The sequence below is a fragment of the Bison bison genome, unplaced genomic scaffold (genome assembly GCF_000754665.1).
Source record: "Bison bison bison isolate TAMUID 2011002044 unplaced genomic scaffold, Bison_UMD1.0 scf7180017864181, whole genome shotgun sequence".
Lineage (NCBI taxonomy): Eukaryota > Metazoa > Chordata > Mammalia > Artiodactyla > Bovidae > Bison > Bison bison.
Window position 1 is genome coordinate 7,337,925 of NW_011494753.1, and position 17,873 is coordinate 7,355,797.

Below are 17,873 nucleotides of genomic sequence, written 5' to 3' on the forward strand. Positions count from 1 at the left end.
TGAAGCACAAGCTGGAATCAAGATTGCTGGGAGAAATATCAATAACCTCAGACATGCAGATGACACCATCCTTATGGCAGAAAGTGAAGAAGAACTAAAGAGCGTCTCAATGAAAGTGAAAGAGGAGAGTGAAAAAGTTGACTTAAAGCTCAACATTCAGAAAACAAAGATCATGGCATCTGGTCCCATCACTTCATGGCAAATAGATGGAGAAACAGTGGAAACAGTGGCAGACTTTACTTTTCTGGGCTCCAAAATCACTTTAGATGGTGATTGCAGCCATGAAATAAAAAGATGCTTACTCCTTGGAAGAAAAGTTATGCCCAACCTAGATAGCATATTAAAAAGCAGAGACATCACTTTGCCAACAAAGGTCCATGTAGTCAAGGCTATGGTTTTTGCGGTAGTCATGTATGGATGTGAGAGTTGGACTGTAAAGAAAGCTGAGTGCCAAAGAATCGATGCTTTTGAACTGTGGTGTTGGAGAAGACTCTTGAGAATTTAATCTTGCATAATTTAAAAGAGAAAAGGTGCCAGTTTGAGAGTATGGTAACTTAGGCATTAGCCCAAATTCTCCATTAACTAAGGAACCACTGGTATAATCTTTGCCATTAAAAAATCTATCAAAGCCTTACAGGGTCAGTACTGTGCCATCTTATTTACTTTGCTCTTTAACAGTAGAGAATGTTTAAATAAAAGTATTACTAAGAATTAAAATATAACAGTCCAACAGGTATCCTGCAGCTTACCTGGGAGCTTTCTAATCGTATATCATAGCGACTGTCAAACTATGAGTCAGGGGCCAAGTCTGACCAGCCACCTGTTTATGCATGACCTGCAAGGCAAGAATGTAGTTTTTGCATTTTAAAATAGCTGGGAAAAAAGATCAAAAGAATAAAAATATTTTGAGGTGTAAAAATTGCATGAAATTCAAATTTTATTTTCTATAGATAAAGTTTTATCAGAACACAACCAGCACGTTTAAAAATGTATCATCTCTGGCTGCTTTTGTACTGCAAAGGGAGAGCTGAATTGTTGCAACAAGGACTGTATGGCCCACAAAGTCTAAAACATACTATCTGGCCTTTCCCAGATAACATTTGCCAGTTCCTGATATAAAATACACAATTATGCTCTAAAATGATAGGATTTACATTTTAAAATACTAAATCAAATGGTTCATTTTAGTCCTTATCTCCCAGTATAATAGTCTTTCATGTTTCTAGTGAAATATTAAGTAATAAACTTATATTTAAAATGACTATGCCATAATAATGAGAGAATTTTTGTATACCCAAAAATCCACTTTCCTGATTTATGAAATTTATTAGGCATGAAAAATCATTTTCTTTGGGTCAGCTTCTGATTTAAAGCGTGCAGTGGAATCTATGAATTGAAAAATAATTAACAGTTTCAACAGCTGATACAATATCATTTATAATAATACTGAGAAGTGAATAAAATGTTGTTATATAAAAAATAATAATTGTTTGAGAGTTTCAGAATTTTATAAACTGTTTTAGCATTAAAACTAATTCTAAAATGATTCAACTTCTGCTTTTGAGGCCTTGAGTAGGTACAGTCCAGAATAATCCTCCCACTGAAAAAACTAGAACACCGTATAAAGTACAGGAGGGGACTATTTTCAGACACAGTCAGTGTGGGACTACGGTCCCTGAGAAAAGGGAAGTAAAGAAGGCAAGCCCTACCATCATCCAAGGCTCTCAGCCAGGAAGCAACTCCAGTACAGCACAAAGAACCAAAATAGACCCTGGCAATCTTATTGACTTGAGGAGACAGAGAAAACAGTACCAGGAGGTCAAGGAAGCTAGAATTTGTGGAGTAGAGTTCCAGAGAGCAGGGAAAGAGTTCCAGTCATTTAAATGAGGGTTCCCTTGAATATTTAGCTGTATAAAAACCTGTACATGAGAAGGGTAAAATTTCTTGAGACCAGCCAAGAAGAACTTCTAAGGAAAAAAAGCTACCAGGGAGTTCTAAAACAAAAAATTCTCAGAGCTGACACAGGGCCAAAATTTCAACATGTTCCCCTCCAGCAAAAGGGGATGAACCTCACTGAATATGCCAGGCTATTTAAAATGACCCCAGAAGGCCCACACACAGAAACAGGGGGGAAAGTAGTCCTAGAATAAAAGTTACTCCTGAAAGAAGCTGGAAGCCTAGGAAGATCAAATGAATAAGCAATTTAAAATGCCTACTAGGAAAAAATCTAATACACTTTAAAGGAATACCGCAAAAATAAAAAACTCAGCATGTAAAATTCACAAATATATGACATTCAATTAGAAATTATTGGACACACAAAGAAGAGAATATTGCCCATAACCAGAAAAGTACCTGTCAACACAACAGATCAGAAATGACAGACACGATAGAATTAACAGGTAAAGACATTTTTAAAGGGCATTATGAGTGTGCACCATATAAATGAAAATAGGAACATAGTGAAGAGAGAAGTGAAGTATTTTAAAAATATTTTAAAAGTATTTTAAAAAATACCTAACGAGAACTTCTAGAGCTTATATATATATATATATATCAGTTCAGTTCAGTTCAGTTGCTCAGTTGTGTCTGACTCTTTGTGACCCCATGAATCGCAGCACACCAGGCCTCCCTGTCCATCACCAACTCCCAGAGTTTACCCAAACTCACGTCCATCAAGTCGGTGATGTCATCCAGCCATCTCATCCTCTGTCGTCCCCTTCTCCTCCTGCCCCCAATCCCTCCCAGCATCAGGGTCTTTTCAAATGAGTCAGCTCTTCGCATGAGGTGGCCAAAGTATTGGAGTTTCAGCTTTAGCATCAGTCCTTCCAATGAACACCCAGGACTGATTTCCTTTAGGATGGACTGGTTTTAAATATATGAAAATTTACTGGATAAAATAAGCACTCATGGCAGAGAAAAAAAAAAAATCAGTGAACTTGAAGAGTAATATAATCTATCCAAAATGAAGTTCAGAGAGTAAAAGATGACTGTGAGACAAAGGAAGAATACTCTCTTAAGTGTATTACATTGTTTTTAAAAAGTGGTATAAAGTTATTTGATAGTAGAATGGAATAACAGGCATATTATAAATCCTAGAGCAACTACTAAAATAAGAAAATAAAGAGAAGAAAAAAATAAACAAAGGAATAAAAGAATAGAGAAAATTAAATGGATTCCAAAAGTATAATTAATTTAAAAAATGGCTATTAGAAAACAAATGGAAAGATGGTAGATTTAAACCCAACCACATTAATAAATACATTAAATGTAAATTATCTAAATTCTCCAATAAAAAGACATGAAAAAAGCAAGACCAAATATACACTGAGAGTCTCACACTAAAATAAGGAAATAGTTTAAAAATAATAGGATAGAAAATATACCATGCAAACCAAAAATCTTTAGAAATAGCCACATTTATATCAGAGAAGATGGAAGACAAAATAAAAACAGCATCAGAGATAATGAGAGATATTTCATAATGATCAAGGGATCACTTCACTTGGAAGATGGCATAATTCTAAATGCAGCAGCAGCAGCATGTACATAATACCAGAACAGAAACTTATAGACCTGAGGGCAAAACAAACAAGCACCCAGACAGTTTGAGACATCAGTACTCCTCCCTCAGCACCTGAAAGGAACAGGTACACTGAGAGTCCAGCAAAGACCTGAGCAGCACTCTCAACTGAACTGGTGTTCACAGAACATTCCAATCAACAGCAACAAAATAAAACCTTTTATACTGCCCATGAAACATTTACCAGGAGAGCCCACCTGCTGAACCAGGAGTAAGTCTTAACAAATTAAAAAAAAGAAAAAAGAAACTATACATAGTACATTCTCTTATTACAGTGGAATTAAATAAGAAATGAAAACCAAAAATGAAGAACAAAGTAGGAACACTTACAATATCTGATTTCTGGAGTTAACATCCACATAGTTTGGTATATAGTTTGGTACACTGCAACAATCCACACAGTTTGGTAAAAGCCTAATGATAACACATAGAAAACTGGAACTGAACAGAAAATCCAAAAATAGACTATAAAATACTTGGTCAATTAATTTTTAAAAGTGCCATGGTAACTCAATGCAGGAAGAAAAAATTTCAACAAATGTTGCTGAAACAACTGGATATTCATATGGAATAAAAATGAATTTTTCTTCTATGTGACAAGATTTTGTATATGTAAAAAGACTAAATGAAAATACATCATAAACCTAAGAGTAGAATGTAAAACTACAAAGCTTCAAGAAGAAAACAGGGAAATTTTTTTTACTACTTTAGGATAGGTAAAAATTCAAAAGCATGAACCATATAAAAAAAGAAATATGGAAATAGTAAACCATACTTTACTTCACCTTATAAACCATACTCTATCAAAATTTAAACCTTCTGCTGTTTTAAAAACATCATTAGAAATAATAAGTAGCTAGTAATTACATTAAATGATAAAAAACCACAAGATACCAGTTCACACTCATTAAATGGCTAAATTTAGAAATTCTGATATACTGGTAAGGATATAGCGCTGTGATGCCTAAATACTGGTGAAGATGTAGAGCTGCATTCATGTACCCTCTAATACAATAGGCACATGTAGTCATTTAAATTTCAATTGATAAACTGAATAAAATTAAAAAAAATTAACTTCCTCAAATGTACTAGCCATATTTTACCTGCTCAACAACCACATATGGCTAGTGGTTAGAGTACTGGACAGTGCTGATATAAAATGTTTTCATTATTTCAGAAAGTTCTATAGGATAAAATTAATTTTAAATATCTGAAATGTTCAGACATTACTTGCAGGTATGTAAAATTTTACCATCACTTTAAAAAAGCTTGACACCTTCTTTCAAAGTTGAACAAAACTTACCATAAAACCCAACAATGTCCTCTTAGATATCTACCCAGCAGGGTTAGCATCATTAGAGACCTAGTGGGGAGCTGGAACTTTCACTCCCACTAAAACATAACAGCAGTCTTCTCCCAAATGTCAGTGGAGGATAAGTGGTACCCTGCACTTACATTTCTAGCTGGCAATATCCTGTCAGTGTAGTATCAAAAGAGGCCTGCTCAACTGAAATAAAATGTAAAGTCTCATGACATAAATGTCCAGGTTTTAACTGAAAACCACTCAGTGAGACTAACATACTGGAAATAAATAAAAAATAGAAAGTCTAAGAAACAGAAGGTATTTTAGCAAAGAAATACAAAGAATAAAATTATTATTAAAAATAGAAGATACAAAGAAAATTACAGAACTGAAATTATAATAATTGAAATTAAAAATTCAATAGATGGGCTAAACCAGAGAATGGAGAGGATAGAAGAAAAAAAAATCAGTAACTAAAAAATAAAACAATTGGAATTAGCCTCCAATTAAAATAAATAAATTTTTAAAAAAGATAAAACAATAAAAGTTACCCATCCTAAATAACATAAAGGACATAGACTGAATGCAAATGAACAGAGCTTCAGGGAACCATGAAATTATACCAAAAGTTCAAATATTCAAGTCATCACAGTCTTGGAAGTGAGGAGAAAAAGAGCAGGGCTGAAAAAATATGGTTGAAAAATTTTCCCCCAATTGGCAAAAGACATAAACCTATAGATTCAAGAAGCTGAACAAACTTCAAACAGAGTAAACTCAGAGAAATCCACACCAAGACATACCATAGTCAAACTTCTGAAAACTAAACACAATAAAAAAAAATCTTGAAAGCAGCAAGACAGAAAAGAACTTTCACCTACAGGAAAAACCAATTTGACTATCAGTGGATTTCTCATAAGAAGCCATAGAGGCCAAAAGGAACTGGCACAATCTTTTTTAAGGGCTGAAAGAAAAAGAACTGTCAACCCAGAATTTTTCCTCCAGAAAAATATCATTGAGGAATGAAGAGAAAAATCAAGATATTCTTAGGTAAAGGAAAGCTAAGAGAATTCATTGCTAGCTGACTTGCCCTAAAAGAATGGATAAAGAAAGTTCTCTAAATTGAAAGGAAATGAAAAAGATGACATCTTGAAACATCAGGAAGAAGGCCAAAAGAATAAAACTATGGATACTAGTTATACTACGAATAATAGTTCTTCTTCTCTTGTCTTCCAAATTATGTCTGATTGCTTAGGCAAAGATTATAATACTGTCTGATATGGCTCACAATGTAGTAAAGAAAATATTTAAAACAAGTAGATATAAAATTACGTACATGTGCATATAATATATACCTATAAATAATACAACTTATATATGAAAATATTAAGTCAATTAAATGAGGGAGAATAAAGGGACCGAGGGCAGGCAAGGATTCTACGCTTTGCTTGCAGTACTAAAATGCAGCAGTGCCAGTAGTAGCATGGTACAGGAGACTGTGGTGTGTTATAATTATGCAATGTAATGGCTAGAGCAATGATGAAAAAGTTATACAAAACACTACAGTGGGTCAACATGGCATTCTAAAAAGTATTCAAGTAATGCACACAAAAACAGGAAAAAGAAAAGAAAAACGGAAAAGAAGAAACAAACAATACAAAAACTTAAATGTCAGATTTAGGTCCTAACATATCAATAATTACCTTAATTAGCAACAGACTCAAACTGGAAGCAACTAAAATGTCCTACAATGGATGGTTAAACAAATTGTGGTACATCAATACTATGAAATACTAAATCAGCAATAAAAACGAATGAACACAGTATAACTGGGTGTATCTCAAGGGCGTCATGCTAAGTGAAAATAGCCAGTCTCAAAGGTTGTATATCATATAATTCCATCAATATGACATTTTTTACTATTTTTTACATTTGTTTTTAATTGGAGGATAATTGCTTTACAATGTGTGTTCGTTCTGCCATGCTGCTGCTGCCACTGCTAAGTCGCTTCAGTCGTGTCCGACTCTGTGAGACCCCATAGACGGCAGCCCACCAGGCTCCCCCGTCCCTGGGTTTCTCCAGGCAAGAACACTGGAGTGGGTTGCCATTTCCTTCTCCAATGCATGAAAGTGAAAAGTGAAAGTGAAGTCAGTCATTCAGTCGTGTCCGACTCTTAGCTACACCATGGACTGCGGCCTACCAGGCTCCTCCATCCATGGGATTTTCCAGGCAAGAGTACTGGAGTGGGGTGCCATTGCCTTCTCTGTCAGCTATGTGACCCTAGACCAATTCAATTGCTCTTTTGTACAATAATGATACAAGATTGTGGTGAAGCTTGTATGAGATTAAGCTAGGTGAAAGTTTTGGATGTTTAAAGTGTCATACAAACGTAAGGTTCTCAGTTTCTGTATCTATCATATGGGAGGATTCAGTTCGATGATCTCTAAAGACGTCTCATCTCTAAAAATGCATTGATATTTACATACGAAACACATTAAAAAATCTATTTACTCTTGGGATAATTTCATAGTTGTAAGAGACTTAAGGAACAATTAACTCAACCCTCTCATCTCACAGAACGAGTCCAAAAGTAGACTAAGAGACTGGTAGATAACACAAGTCAGTAGGAAATTTGGGAGCAGGAAGGACACAGATCAGACTCTTACCTCAAAATCCCTTCTATCATGTGATGCCGTTCACTGTTTTGTGAATTTAAACTGTCTTCACCACAGTTTAGACAATTACCTTTACAAACTGGAATGGAAAGCTAAAATGGAAAGCTTATTAAGAAAATGTAAATATTACTTTGGTGAAGATGACTTAACTGTTAACAGTCCAATTAAGAATGTTTACAAATGACACTTTTTTATTTTGCCAGGAGAAGTTTCAATAACCTCAGATATGCAGATGACACCACTCATGGGAGAAAGCGAAGAGGAACTAAAGAGCCTCTTGAAGAAAGTGAGAGGAGAGTGAAAAACCTGGCTTAAAACTCAACATTCAACAAACGAAGATCATGGCATCCATTCCCATCAGTTCACAGCAAAGAGATGGGGAAACAATGGAAACAGTGAGAGACTTTATTTTCTTGGGCTCCAAAATCACTGCAGATGGTGAGTGTAGCCATGAAATTAAAAGACGCTTGCTCCTTGGAAGAAAAGCTATGACCAACCTAGACAACATGTTAAAAAGCCTCAGAGACATTACTTTGCCGACAAAGGTCTATATAGTCAAAGCTATAGTTTTTGCAGTAGTCATGTGTGGATGTGAGCGCTAGACGATAAAGAAAGTTGAGCACTGAAGAATTGATGCTTTTAAATTGTGGTGTTGGAGAAGACTCTTGAGAGTCCTTGGACTCTCAAGGAGATACAACCAGTCCATCCTAAAGGAAATCAGTCCTGAATATTCATTGGAAGGACTGATGCTGAAGCTGAACCTCTAATACTTTGGCCACCTGATGCAAAGAGCTGACTCATTAGAAAAGACCCTGATGCTGGGAAAGATTAAAGGCAGGAGAAGGGGATGACAGAGGATGAGATTGTTGGATGGCATCACTGACTCGATGGACATGAGTTTGAGCAAGCTCCAGAAACTGGTGACAGACAGGGAAGCCCGGAGTGCTGCAGTTCGTGGGGTGCAAAGAGTCGGACATGACTGAGTGACTGAACTGAACTGAACTGAACTGAACTGACAAATGACACAAATCGCAAAAGGAGCTTAGATCAAACTGTCCAGCTATTCACTTGATTTGTGTGACATTCAATTTTAAGTCAATAGGTATGATGTAAACCCTATCTAACCTTTCACTATAAAGAGTTTAAATTCTGCTTTTGTTACTTACTAGCTACGTGATTCAGGGCAATTTATTTCTCTGAGCTTTGGCCTCTTCCTTTTTCTTTAAAACAGTGATAGTACCAAGTATGTCACCTGGCTATTCTGAAATAGCTCATGTTAACTGATCTAGCTCATGTTAAGACCCTATATCAGTACCTGGCACATACTAAGTGCTGTACAAATATTATTTTCCTTCTCTAATTTCCTAAACTTTAGGGGAATAGAGAATGTTTCCTCTCCTTTTACTTTATCAGAAATATTTATTAAATTAAATATATGGGGCCCTGATCCCTCCACTTCAGTTACAAGCAGTTGTATAACCAAACCTAAATAAAATGAGGAGCAGTGTGACAAAATGGAAGGCAAATGGGGTTTGGAGTCAACAAATCTGAATTTGAATTCCAGTCTGACTACATACTAGCTTTTTACCTTGAGCAATTTACCAGACCTCTCAAGCTTCTTATCTGGAAATGTGACTTTTATCCAGCTTTTTATCATTCTGTTGTTCATATTCACAGATATGACAAATACCTAGAAAGGGGCATGTCTTATTAATCTCTGTCTCTTCCACACCAAGGCAGAGTTTACAATTATAAAATCTGCTGCTAGAATAAAGCAAGAGACTGAAAAGAAAGAGAGAGAGAGACTCAAGATCAGAATAAACGTGTTACATTAAGAAAAGAAAAAGTACAAACCCAATTTAACTGGCACGAACTCTAGGCATTATGTCATTGCTTCCTTTTCTTTCCTTAGGAATGGGCCTCAAGTATTCTTTTCCTACAGGATGATGCGACTTGGGAAATGTGTGTTAGTGAAGGTCATTTGACTCATACTTTAAAATTGAGCATTTTAAAATTTACCGTAAGGCAGTACTTACCACAATACTCATTCTATTTAATGGACTTTTTTTAATAGATAAAATATCCAAGAGGTGTTTTACTTTAGAAAATACTATAGGTTTAAATAGCCTTAAGAAAAATCCCAAGTCTCTCATACTGTGGGCAGTTCCTTACTGTCTGAGCCACTTGGGAAGCCCTTAAAAAAGTAACCCTACCTCAAACATTACTTTCAATGAATAACAATACTTTGTTAAAGAGGACTTAACTAGTCAGGATAGGATTGCACAAAGCAGTATGCACAGATGCTTCTAGAGCTATATGTCTTAATCTTTTGCGTGAAGGGTGAATGGTGAGGTATTATACATAACTATGAGAATCTGATGAAAGCTACGAATTGCATGCCCAGAAAAAGGCACATACATGCATCATATTTTACATTTAATTTTAGTTGAGTCATGAAACCCAGTAATTATCCTATAGAGTTCTAAAATCTGTTAGTAGATGTTAAGCAACCTCTGTTTTTAAATTTTTCAAAATAATGGACTTAAAGGATTTTACAACCTTAAGCAATTTAGCAGTCATCTAATGCAAACTGCTAATACTAATGAAGAAATAGTGCCCCAGAAAGATAAAAAGAATTAGGTAAAGCACTCAGGAACAAAGATATGTCCAACTACCATACTAATCTACATAAGACTGACAAGGCAGAATTTAGTATAAATCAGTGCCTTTGGGTCAGAATAATTATCACAATGGAACCAGAATAGGAGACTTTCAAATGATCTTTTGGCCTAAACACATAATAGATCATCATTGATGGTTAAAAAAATGAAATCTGGAGTTAGATGATACGTGAAAAAGTTGACAAAGGCACTAAATCTTTCTTATTCTCAGGTTCTTCAAAACAAAATGGAAAAATAATAAAACCTACCCTTGTAGGATTATTTGAAGGATAAAATCCAATAACATGCATTAAATACTTAACACAGTGCCTAGGTATATCCCCTGGAGGAGGAAATGACAACCTACTCCAGTATTCTTACCTGAAAAATCCCATGGATAGAGGAGTCTGGCATTATAGTTGGGCTACAGTCCACGGGGTCGCAAAGAGTTGGATATGACTGAGCACAGCACAGGAGCAGAAGCAAGGTACAGTAGGTGCTCATGAAATGATATGAATTTTAAAATATTTCTTGTCAAGTCATGGAATTGGATAAAAGATAAAATAAAATCTCAAAGTAAATGAGATGCTTTCCAGCTAAATAAAATAACTAGCAAACATTTACAAAGTATCTATATTATTCAAGGTTTTACCAAGGATACAAAAGGATAAAGCTGTCCTGTGTTCTCTTTTCAAGCGAAGACACAGAGTTTTTCCTGCTCAGTTTCTGCCTTGGGTTCCTCTTTTTCTTTTCCCTTTCTTGTTTAGCTGCTCAGTCTTTCTGACTCTTTGCCACCCTTTGGATTGTAGCCCGCCAGGCCCCTCTGTCCATGGGATTTTCCAGGCAGAAATACTGGAGTGGGTTGCCATTTTCTTCTCCATTCCTTTCCCTTTAGGGCTCAGCTTTTTGCCTACTTCATATCTACCCACATTCTCTGTGCTTCAGCCGGGACTGAAAGGATCCCCAGATGAATATCTCTAATCCTAACCCTTCATCTGAGCATCTGATGCCTATATTCTGCTTTCTATATGCTTCCACTTGAAAGTACCATAGGTACAATACATCAAAAACTTTTCCTAACATCTATTCCTTCTTTAAATTCCCTGCTATGGTTATTAACAGCACCACAGCCACTTAGACACTCAAATCAAAGTCTGACAGTAATCTTACATTTCACCAATTACTTTAAATGTCTGATTCATTTCTACTCTAAACACTTTTCATGTCTATGTCCTCAACTTCACCTCTATTAATGGTATCCAAATCCAGGGCATTGTCTCTCAATATGACTGCATCAGTAATCTATCTGGTGTACTCTCCTCTATGCATCCACTCTTACCCTACCTCAAACTCATTTACCATATTCCCATCAAAACGATCACTCTAAAATGAAAGTCCTGCCACGCCTGTCAAACTCTTCAAAAGCTATTATTCACAGGATAAGGATAAAGTCCAAGTTCACCCACAAAACAAATGCCCACGTATGACGCATAAAGCCCTCCATGACCTGGCTCAAGCCTATCTCTTCATCTTCATTTCCTATCTCCCACTTCATCACACTACAGCCATGCTGAACTACTTGTCAAACTTCATGCTGTTCTCTTAGCCAATATAAACTTACGCTCCTTCCACGAATAGGAAATTCTTACTTGTTCTTCCAGATTCAGGTCCAGGATCACCTCCTCTGGGAAGCCTCCAGAGTACATTTTCCTACCCCACTAAGCTCACACATCATCACAACAAGCACTCGGGAGATTTTTGTTAAACGGAACTGAAACTAAGCAAACTAACAACAAACAGCAAATAATTTATACATACAAAGCCAGTGAGAAGGGCAACTAGATCTATTTCAGTACTTCTTTAGAAAAAAGGTTTGTTCTGGGGATACGAGGAGAGACTGTTCACAGATTGTTGAAGAAAAAAAATTAAAGTATTTGAGTGAGTAAAACAGAGATGGAGATGGACACATTAAAGGAGACACATGTAAGAAAAGACTGGAGGATAATAAACAGCTAATACAAACTCACGAATGTAGCCATCAATATAAAATGATTTAGAGACACAACCAATAAATCACCAAATATTTTTAAACAGTTTTCTCTGGAACTATATGATTTAATTGCCATTTATAGATACTATCCTGTACTTCAATTAGGGAGATATTGAGAAAGATATTTTCATCTTTTAGTTAATCTCTTGCATTTTTGTAAGTCTGAGAAGGTATTCCCATTTGGTTACCATGTACTGAAGAACGCTACATAAAACCCTGAAATTATAACATATCTCTATATAGTACAATAGTTCACTGAAATTGGAACAAGGTAACAGAGACTTTCTTTCAGTTAGTTCAAGGCCTAGTCAATCTCCTTAAATAATCATTAATATTGGAACACTAGGTTGCTCCAAATCAGCAGTGGAAAATGAAAATATAGAAAGCTCAACATCAATTCACAGAGGAATTCAACTGTAAATACCCTGCTTTCTGAATGCAGAATTCAAGAATATCAATCCTGAAACTTAAATACACTAGTTATAATACAGAAGAAGAACAGATTCATGAGGTAGACTCATATGAAGAATAAAAACTAAGGTTATCTACCAAGAATAAGAAGAGAAAGAAATGCTGTTATTTCTGAACTGTACTTCAAGACACAAAATCTACTGCTTGCAGTAAAAACAGGTAGACTCATCCTAATACAATAACTAGAAAAACCACACAACAGTCAGAAGAGGATCACATTAGAAGAATAAATAGAACAAGTAAACCAGCCACCCTAAACTGAAGCATCTCGAAGTGGACATCTGATTGGTTACTTTATATACTTGACAGTATATCTGTATAAGGTAATAACAACCCCAGGCACATCTTCTATACCAAGAGGAAAGGTGATTAGAAAACAGATTTATGTAAACAAGCACAGAAGTATTTGGGAGCTTAAAATTCATTTGCATGGAGTTGTATGTTTTCTTGTCCTTGACTGTAAATGCGAATTCCCTGCTTTCAGCTTTGCAAACAATTAAAAAAGAGAGACACAAAGGTGAATGTGAATTTGCAACATAACGCTGATGTTATATCAGAAGATATGGATGATTCTCACTCTCACATCATACCTGTCATTTTAAAACACCCCTACTGATATGAACTAACATTCATGAATGAAAGGTTAAAAAATTCTTTTGGGCTGTTGTATTTAAGCAAATTGACAGATATGAATGCACAAATACTAGTCTTGGATTATGAAATCCCCACACACATGGCTACCACTGTAAAAATAAATTTCTCTAAGAGAATAGGGACTGAAAATGTTGCTGGTTTGCTAAAGAGAAAGCATCACTATAAAAGAAACTGGCAGCCTACCAGTATGATGTTGACAAACATGTTATGCCCAAGTGTGCTGTAGAGGATCATTTAGATTCTGTCAGTCAATGTCACCTATGTTTCGGCAATATTCCATTTTATGAAAAACCTACTGGCTGAGGGAATATGGAATCATCCATCTACAAAAGCAAACTGTTTTTGTCTGATACGGATTTATTTTTTTAACAGGAAAAGAGAGATACATATTTCTTGGGATCATAATCTCAAGCACAAATTGGGACTAATATCTGAACTGTACACATGCAAGGATTATTCATAAAAGAGTAGCAGATTTACACCCAGTTGATTCTTGCTATGTGCAGTAGTTATGTTCTATAAAGTTTTTGCGAACACTGAACTGGTGAATGCTGTACTTTCATCGCTTCTAGGAATGGAAAACAGGGTTAAGTTTCTACAAGCCTCTGCTTACAACATTTTATCAACCCATCAATATGTAACTTCTTTTAATGTGTACTTGTTTAGAGATACTTTACTTTATACTGTTGATTCATTAAAATCGAGCTCACGGCCAAGAGTATAGCTCATGACTGAACAAAGCTTATCTAACACACATATTTTCACCATTAGTAACATCACAACTTTCTTGTGCTTAGGCACACTACACAGTACTTCCACACAAAACCCAGAGGCCAAGTTAATCAGTGAAATCACCTACCAAGAAAGCATTAAAAATGTGAAAAACATGGCACGAAGGAGATGGCAAAAAAGATGCTTCTTTATAGTATGAGAGTTGAAACAAGAGGGCAAGATGTCAACCTCAGCTGAGAATGTAAACATCAGGCATTTCAATTTTTTTGTCACTCTGCCTATGTTTGCAAATGGTTGTGAAGGCAGCACAAATATTGATTTGGGAGTTTAAATAAATCTGAGCAAGTAGATGAATTTGCAAAGATGGAATCCATGAATAATGAGGATCAAATGTGAATATATATCCACATATATGTGTGTGTAAACATACACACAAATGAACATGTGACAAATGCAATATGTAGCAGAAAAGACAAGTTATGGGACTCTCTGGTTTGAAACTTTCCTAAGGTTCAGGCCTATATTTCCTTTGGGACCCCTGGATAATGAATGTTCTATCAGCACTTCAGACTTCAAAGACCAACCTCATCTTCTGCACTTTGCTTAATCCTGTCTTTTGCTATATTACTTCTCCAATAATGGCACCATCTTATCTCCTCAAGTCATGATGACTTTGACTCTCTTTTCCATGTCTTATCCAGGGACCAAATAATGTTAATTCTTCCTCTGAAATACCTTGTAAAGTTATCTCCCCTGCCCAAGTCCACTACAATTATCACTAAATGCCTTTCTATCATTTGTTGTGTTTAGTTGCTCAGTTGTGTCCGACTCTGTGTGACCCCATGGTCTGCAGCCTGCCAGGCTCTTCTGTCCATGGGATTCTCCAAGGAAGAATACTGGAGTGGGTTGCCATACCTTCCTCCAGGGAGTCTTCCCAACCTAGGGATCGAACCCAGGGCTTCCCCACTGCAGATGGATTCTTTACTGTCTGAGTCACCAGGGAAGCCCTTTCTATCACTTGGACCATTGGTAAAGTTTACTGTCTCCTCTATTTTCTACCCCAGAATCACAGGTGATATTACTGTCAGTGTTATTTTTCCAAACCTAATTACACTCTTAATTTCCTGGTACCTGTAAGATGAGCTTGAGAATTCTTGGTATGGTATGTATGTTGTTTTATGACTTGGCACCAAATCATCTTTTTAGACTCACGTACTGACACTCTTCTCTAATAAACTATATTCTAGCCACACCAATTTATTTCCCATTATTTGACTGTATCATAAAGGCCCTTTATAAATTTTTTTAAGCAATCTTCTTTCTTCCATTTTCTTCTTGCCCTTAAGTTTTATGCTGATGTTACTTCCTATGTGAAGTCTCTCCTGATAAGCCTCTCCCTCCACCTCAGGGCAAGTTAGTTAGTCTTGTCTGTGCTTCCACAGTATTTTCACATACTTTTGTTACAGAATTCCTTAAGTTCTAATTATTAACAGAGAAAGTGTGAGAATTTACAAGATTAGTCAAATATTGACGACTATTACGGTTGGGTGGTGATGGGAATTCATTGTATCACTGTGTACTGTGTACGTGTTAAACATCCATTAAAGGAAAGTTAAAAAAAAAAAATGTGAGGGTTACGGAGAGGAGGAGGGGAGAGGGAGAGAAGAAAAGGAAAGGGAGGGAGGGAAGGAGTGAATTTGTAAGTGAATAGAAATTAAAAGACACTTGCTCCTTGGACAGAAAGCTATGACAAACCTAGATAGCATATTAAAAACCAGAGACATCACTGCTGACAAAGGTCCATATATTCAAAGTTATGGTTTTTCCAGTAGTCATGTAAAGATGTGAGAGTTGGACCATAAAGAAGGCTGAGTGCCAAAGAATTGATGCTTTCGAACTGTGGGGCTAGAGAAGATTCTTGAGAGTCCCTTGCTCTGCAAAGAGATCAAACCAGTTAATCCTAAAGGAAATCAATGCTGAATATTCACTGGAAGGACAATTCTGAAGCTGAAGCTCCAATCCTTTGGCCACCTGATATGAAGAGCTGACTCACTGGAAAAGACCATGATGCTGGGAAAGACTGAGGGCAGGAGGAGAAGCGGCAGCAGAGGATGTGATGCATCACCAACTCAATGGGCATGAACCTGAGCAGGAGATAGTGAAGGACAGAGGAGCCTGGCATGCCACCATCTATGGGATCGCAAAGAGTTGAACATGACTTAGGGACTGAACAATTGAAAACTTGACTTATGTGTGACTTAAACAAATAGGGCATTGATTTTTTTCCCCCACATAAGAAGTTTAGAGATAGGTAGTCAAGGGTTGGTACAGAGGCTCAAGATGTTCATCAAAGACCAAGGCTCTGAGATGGCACTTCCTACGCTGGAACAGGTGACTTTCACTTCAGGTTTTTTCCTGCTCCTTGCTGCCAATGGCTTGTGAGTAGCATTCATCTAAGCAAGAAATAAGTAGGTTGCCATGGAAACAACTGTGTCAGAGGCAGCCTGAGTCTATGAGGGACAGTCCAGGTTTTCTGGACTCTGTTTTTTTTCTGGTAAAGGAATTCTGAGGACTGATCAGCTCTTGTAGATCTAAAACCATGGCCTGTGGGCCAATAACATTTAGGGATGTTGGTTACACAGTTCTTTCTTGATGAGTAGGAATTTGACCCTCTTCAGAAGAAACCATACCACGATGGGATGATGGAGAACTATAGTAACTTGGCCTCACTGGGCCATTTCATTTCTAAACCAGACATAATTGTGTTATTGGAGCAAGGAAAAGACCCCTGGATGGTTGTGGGGGAAGAAACAAGAAGCTGGAATACAGATTTAGATTCAAGTTACAAAATAATCAGTGACAGAAAAACATTTGTATCTGGAAAACATTCATCTCCTTTTCTGCATCAGAGACTTCACAGTGGTGAGAAAGCCTATGAAGAATGTGGAAAGGCCTTTTGTTGTGTGTGCCTTAAACCTTGCTCAACAGGGAAGAGTTCCTACTGGAGCAGACAGCCAGGACTCCAAGATGGCATCAGCTGTACCACTAAAGGAGAAGAAACTCCTAGATGTCAAATTAAGGGAGCTGCCAAGCTGGATACTAATGTGAGATTTTATCCCTAAAGGCATTGCTGGAATATTGCAAGGAGGTTATTACCAGTATTACAACGAGTATTTCAACATGAAGAATGGGAGTGTCACTGGCCTTTCTATGGTGCTGGCAGCTTACGTGCTTTTCAACTGTGGCTGTTCTTACAAGGCTCTTAAACAAGAGCAGCCAAGAGAATACCACCGAAGAAGGCACACTCAGCATACCTGACCATGATACCTGCCAGGCACCCTAAATCCTTTCATAGACTAATAGAGAATTAACACCCAATAAAAGACAACTGGTTGAAAAAAATCTCTTAGCAACTTTCAAATTGAGTAATATTAAGGCAGAGGAACCAGAGATCAAATTGCCAACATCCGCTGGATCATGGAAAAAGCAAGAGAGTTCCAGAAAAACATCTATTTCTGCTTTATTGACTATGCCAAAGCCTTTGACTGTGTGGATCACAATAAACTGTGGAAAATTCTGAAAGAGCTGGGAATACCAGACCACCTGATCTGCCTCTTGAGAAATTTGTATGCAGGTCAGGAAGCAACAGTTAGAACTGGACATGGAACAACAGACTGGTTCCAAATAGGAAAAGGAGTACGTCAAGGCTGTATATTGTCACCCTGTTTATTTAACTTCTATGCAGAGT

At 36.7% G+C, this 17,873-nt stretch overlaps 1 protein-coding gene and 1 pseudogene across 7 annotated transcripts in view; one reads left to right on the forward strand and one right to left on the reverse strand.

Annotated features, from left to right (window-relative positions):
- PEAK1 (pseudopodium-enriched atypical kinase 1) overlaps positions 1-17,873 on the reverse strand; it is a 288,921-nt gene that overhangs the window by 163,224 nt on the left and 107,824 nt on the right. The window contains exon 3 of one of the 7 annotated variants that reach the window (XM_010843304.1): positions 750-835. The exons of the other annotated variants lie outside the window; for them this stretch is intronic. The gene's annotated coding sequence lies outside the window, so the exon portion shown is untranslated. The remainder of the gene's footprint in view (positions 1-749; positions 836-17,873) is intronic. 7 annotated transcript variants of the gene reach the window in all.
- Positions 16,969-17,523, forward strand: LOC104990962 (annotated as a pseudogene).